Here is a 6,000-nt window from a genome sequence, read left to right on the forward strand (position 1 = left end):
AGGAGGGCTCTTCCTGCTCATGCAACACACTATTCCTACACTGCTCAAAACGCTGGCTCAGGGCGCGGCGTTATGGCACAGTGGGTTAAGCTGCTGCCCACAACGCCAGCAGGTATTCCATACTGGTGCACCGTTCCAAGTCCCAGCCGCTCGGCTTCCAACCCAGCTCCCCGCTAATGCACCTAGGAAAGCTGTAGGAGATGGCTCAGGTGCTTGGGCTCCTGCCATCCACGCGGGAGATCCTGATGCAGTTCCAGGCTCCTGACTTCAGCCTGGCCCATCCTGGTGGTGAAGGCCATTTGGGGGATTGAAGCAGTGGATGGAGGGTCTCTCCTTTGTCTCTCCCTGCCTGTTACTCTGCCTTTCAAATAAATACATTTTAAAAAAATCCTGACTTGGACTGGTTTTGCAACTTTCCTTGTCCATGTGGTCTGGTCCCTCTGAGAACCAAGTCAGCATCCTCTGAGAAGCAAGCTCAAGCAGTAGACAGAGTCGCTGCCTGTGTGCGCGGCTCTAGGCTCCTGGTTACAGGGTAACCATGTACCTGGTTTGTAATCAGGAATGTCTTGCTCACCCAGTTAGGAGGCTGGGAAGCCCAAGATCAAGGTGCCAGCAGGCTCCACGCCTGCCAAGGGCTCACACTCTGCAGCTCTGCTCGCGGTGTCCCCATGGGACAAGAGCGGGGAGACGCCCTGACCCTCTTAGGCCACGAATCCCACTCAAGAGGGCAGAGCCCTCCCCAAAGGCCCCACCCCTTCTGATTTTTTCTTTATTTTAAAAATTATTTTAGAAACTTGTTTTTTTTTATCTTCAGTCATTTTAAAAGTAGAGAGAAGAGCGAAATCTTCCATTTGCTGGCTCACTCCTCAAATGCTGGCAACGGTCAGGGCTGGGCCAGACTGATGCCAGGAGCTCTATCCGGGTCTCCCATGGGTGGCAGGGACCGAGCTACTGAGCCATCACCTGCTGCCTCCCAGGGTGTGCATTAGGGGGAAGTGGGCAGTAGAAGCAGAGCTGGGACTTGAACCCAGGCAGCCCCAGTATGGGGCGCAGGTGTCCAAGCATCACCCTAACCCCTACACCAAATACCCACCCTGAATCCCACCTCTTAATACTGTCACAGTGGATATTACACTCCGACATAGGAATTTGGGTGGACACATTCAGACCACAGCACCTTCTATTCAGCCTTCAAGTAGTTGCTCAAGAGGGGGAGAAAAGTAGGGTCCTGATCCCCAGAGGAGTTAGGGTGTAGGGAAGGGGCGGTCTCTTCTCCCACCCTCCTGTTCCTCTTGGTGACAGAGCCAGGCTGTGCTGGTCAGCCCCCCAGCCGGCTGGTTAGTCAGTTAGGCAGTAGTGTAGGCTTGTCAGATGTTTAGTTATTTAGTGTTACTAGGTGAGTTAGAAATCCAATAGGTTCAGCAAAGAATTTGTGGTTTAGAAGCTTAACCAATCAGTTACTCAGGATCAATTTTTCAAATAGTGGTCCATCAGGAACCCCCAGGCAGAGGGTCAGTTTAATGGCCGGTCTGTTAATCAGGAAGCTAGCTGTTAAGTACTGAACAGCTGGTTCATCAGTGGGACCAAAGGGCAAGCGGGGTGCGACCCTGTAGCCCTCAAGTGTGCCTAGCTTGTTCAAGCTGGAAGAGCAAGTAGGCAGGTGCAGAGACGTCAACTCCGCCTCAGCCACCAGAGGGCGCTGCAATTTGCTGGGAAGGAGGCCTCACCTGGTGAACAGGGAAAAAGGGAGACTCAGAACAAGGGACAGGAGGAGTAGCCACCAGAGGGCGCTGTGGCATGCCTTTACATCCACGCTCTGCCAGTGCCGCAGGCTCCGCTTCAGCTTGTAGGGGTCTCCAGGTTCTGGGGGGCTTTGGAGGAAAGGCCCCTGGGAGGGCTTCCCATTCTGGGGAGCGCCTAACCAAGACATGCTCGACTCCGTCAAGGGAGGAGGCGATCCGGCTGCTCACCATAAGGCCTTGCTTCTCCTGGGTACAGTAGCCAGGGGCACGCCAACCAAGGCACAGGGTGATGGGCTGGGAGAAGTGGAGAGGGGAGGGCAGGGCCGGCTCACCTGTCCGCCTTGGAGGGCAGGGAGGGTGCTGTGCTGTGTGTGTTTCCCTGTGTTAGGATTCTTGTGAATCAGAGTCAATTGGCATTTTAATTATGATTAATGTGATTATGCTTTGACGGCACTAGCTCAGTTTTAAGCCTGTACTTAGAATACCAACTGCAACGGAGCCACGTGGCAGGCTGACAGCAAGCTGGCTGCTAGCTAAGCCACAATGACAACTGTGCACCAAGGCAAATGAGATCCTTTTGTTAGCAGAGGTGGGGGGAATAGGTTCTTGTCTTTGTGCAAGAAAGAGTTCAGACGTGAGACAGGAGACAAGGTTTAACGGGGTAGGCATCCATCAGAACGGATGGGCCCCTCTCCAGGCAGAATCTGAGAGACAGCCCAGCCATTCAGCCTGGGGAAAGAAGGCTACATGGTTTAATGGAGAGAATACAGCCAGGCGGCGGCTCAGGAAAGAGCTGAGACCGGAATGTGCAGTCTGTATTCACCCCGGGGCTTATGGGGGGATGGGGTCCAGGTTTTCCCTGTTTCTCCTCCCCCTTCTCCCTCTTCTCCAGGACAAAGGCTTTGCTGGGTGTGACTTGGGTAAAATTCCCCCCTAGGTTTCACTACTCCGTGCTCAGATGGGGGAGCCCACCTGGCGCAGGGCAGAGGCGCTGCCCCTCGGGGGCCTGCCTTGGGGGAAGACTGGGAAGGTTTTATCACCCAGTGTCATCAGGCTCAGTTTCGGCACCATCTGCAAGGTGTCCGGCGTGTAACAAGTCTTCCCAGGCAGACGAATCAATTAATTCACAGGCTTTTATTGGGATTCCGCTCCTGGGCGAGGTTCCCCAGTCCCAACAGAGCAACGGGGGGGGGGGGGGGGGGCGCCGGGGAAGTCGCTTGGGGGCCGGGGAAGTCGCTCGTCAGAGGTTGGGAGGGCTCCTTTTATAGATACAGGGCGTGGGGGTTAAAGGTTGAGGCAGGTCTGATCCTCATTGGTTGACCTCTAGGCACCCGTGGGGACCTTGACAAGGACTTTTCTTCCCCCGAAGTACAGGTAGGGACTCTCCATTCCCGGAAGTATAGGCCTGCCCTCCTTGCGGATCCCAAAGCTACCAGCTGGGGCCTCCTTCGGCTTCTCAAGGGGCCAAGGAAGGCCCAGGTCAATGGCTTAAAGCCTCTGGTGATGTCCATAGCCAGCAGCCTTGCTGTAAGGCACCTGTAAGGCAGGAAGGGTGGGTGAGCTCCTGGGGAGGGGGGGACAACAGAGGTATTTATCCAGGCCGGATTTCGAGCTCTTTCCTGCCCGGCTGGGAAGAACATGAGCCCAGGGGCTGGGCTGCAGCCTGTCTCGCTGGTTCAGGACGGCGAGGAGAAAGGAATGAGTGGGAGCAGTAATGATGCCCGCTCTGTCGAGATGCCCCGTGTGCCCAGAGCGTCACAGACCGCTGAGGCCGTGCAGTGGGGTCTGCGGGCCCCTCAGATGTAGGTAGAGTGTCCTCCGCACGCCGGCTGCCAGCCATGGCTGGAAAGCCTGTCTCCAGACCGGCCGGCACCTCCTACACTAACAGCTTCTCCTGTTGCGTGTGTGTGACCTTGCAGCTTTCAATTGCATCTTCAGGGTGGGTGCAATCTTCCACCCAGAGCTGAAGAGGAGGGGGCTGAGCCCCTAAGGAGACGGGCTGTCTCCAAGAGGCCCCGGCTATGTCCATGAGCCCCAAGCCAATCAACATGCAGTATGTGAAACCCCCTGTCCAACGGGCATCCCCATAGAATGACCCAATGGAAAAAAAGAAAAAAAAAAAAAACCAGTAATGCCTTAAAAACCCCAGGCACTCCCAGAAAGCCGCTGTTCCGATCCGGGAGTCCGCCCTGGTCTCCTCTCGGACCCGGCGCTTTTCTGTCCAATGACAATGTCTGCCTCTTTGTGAATTGTTTTCTGGCTTTTTATTTCTATCCTGAGCTGAGGAAAAGAACCCAGAAACTCGCTCTGGCAACCGTCCTGCTCTCTGTGGTCGGTTACAACACTCTCCCGTGGGAGTCGCCAGCCCTGGCTCAGGGGCGGAGCTGGGGGTGGGGGGCACGCAGAGCACAAGCACCAGGGAGGAAGAGGAGCCTGGGGAACTAGGGGGCCACGGGGTTCTGGGGAGGATCTGCCTGGGGCTCTTGTTAGGTAGGAGGTTAGCAATCTGCCTGTGTGAGAGAGGAGGTATTTTACCCTAGGAGTCCTGCCCACACCCCACAGCCAGCCCCCAAGGCAGGACCCCGGGCCAAGTGGGCTCCCCGGGCTGACAGCACTGGGACTAGAACCCTGGCAGGGATTTTACCGCAAGCCTCTGTCCAGGAGAAGGGGGGGGGGGGGAGAGGCCGCGGGCAGAACTGGATCCCGTGCCCTGGTAAGCCCCAGGCTGAGTAGACTGCACGCCCAGCTCTTGGCTCTTTCCTGAGCCGCCCGCCCGCCTGTCAGGTGTATTCTGTCCATCAAACCATGGCGCCTGGCTTGCCCCAGGCTGAGTGAGTGGATGCTCTCTCTCCGATCTGTCTGGAGAGGGGCCCATTCGTTCTGACGGACGCCCTACCCCATTCAGCCTTGCTCCCCTGCAACCACTCCTCTCCGTCTCACGTCTGAACTCTTTCTTGTGCGAAGACAGGAACCATCCCACCCATCCCTGGAAGTCTCTGTCCTCTCCGAGGGCAGCGCTGACATGCCACAGGGTGGCGCTCGGGCCCTTCTCTGTCCCCAGGCATGTGGGAAACACACCAACAAGTGCATTCCAGTACAACCCCTCACCCGTGTCCTCACTGCACGCAGTAAGCGGGAGAGGCAGGTGGGAGCCAGCCAGGAAGGGCCTCGTGGGAACCTTAGGACCTTGCAATTTATCTGGAAGGCCAAGGAAGGGTTTTGACGGGGGGGGGGGGGGGGGCATGATTTTGATGTGGTCTTGGGTGTATTCATTTCTACTGCAGATTCCTGCCTTGTACACAGACAAGCAGACACGTCTAAGGTACAAAAAGTGGGAGTGAAATTTCTTCAAAAGGCGAGAAAGCAAACGCACGCGAAAATACCCATCAGGAGTGGGCAGCGGGCCAGAAGCCTCCCCTAAAGGAGGCTGGGGGAAGGGAGAGAGGGCACGCATGAAACACCCCCAGCCGCGGTCTGAGGCGGGAGAGGGCAAGACAGGGAGTGAGCCCCCCAGTGTCTGGCCTCTCCTAAGAAGCAGGGGTGGCCTCTGCAGGCGTGAAGCCACACAGGAGTTATACGGTACCTCCACAAGTTCCACATGGAGCTCAATGTCCACATTTTCATGGCCTCGGTCCCGGATGAAGCAGATGCATCTTGGGAAAAGGGGTGCTCTGATTGACAAGTAGGAGGGTGGAGTGACCCAGGAGGGCCTGCAGTGACTTCTGGCCCAGCAGACCTAAACCACCTGCCTGTCCCACACCAGTGATTGACAGACACAAGCGTACCATCTATACATGCCAGAGAGAACTTCCCCCGAAATTCCCACATCCTGGGAAACTCCGCAGTTCTGGGCAAGTGGGGACAGCTGATAGAGCTATTTAAACACAGCTGCCCAGCTGCTTGCTGCTTTCTACCCGTGGCTGGGTTCAGACACACCAGGGTTGTTAATTCTGTTCAGAAGTCTTTCTGAGGATGCAAGGATCAGGAGCGGGCACCTCAGCCCTCCCGCAGCCGGCTTTCAGAGTTCTAGAAACTTCCAGAAGTCTAACTCTGCTGTGGTTACCAAGACCCCCAGGCGGGCTGGCTAGCACCGTTAGGGTGAGAGCTTCGTTCTGTACAAAGTGATGCTAGAGAAAGGAGACTCAATAAAACGCAGCAGCGACGCTGGACAGGGGCTAAGCGGTGACCCGGGCGAGAAGGGAGCCGGCGTGATGGCGCCTCTGTCTGACCGATGTAAAGCCCTAACGTTCTAAGTCAG

Source organism: Lepus europaeus, chromosome 2, assembly GCF_033115175.1.
Source record: "Lepus europaeus isolate LE1 chromosome 2, mLepTim1.pri, whole genome shotgun sequence".
In the NCBI taxonomy this organism is placed as follows: domain Eukaryota; kingdom Metazoa; phylum Chordata; class Mammalia; order Lagomorpha; family Leporidae; genus Lepus; species Lepus europaeus.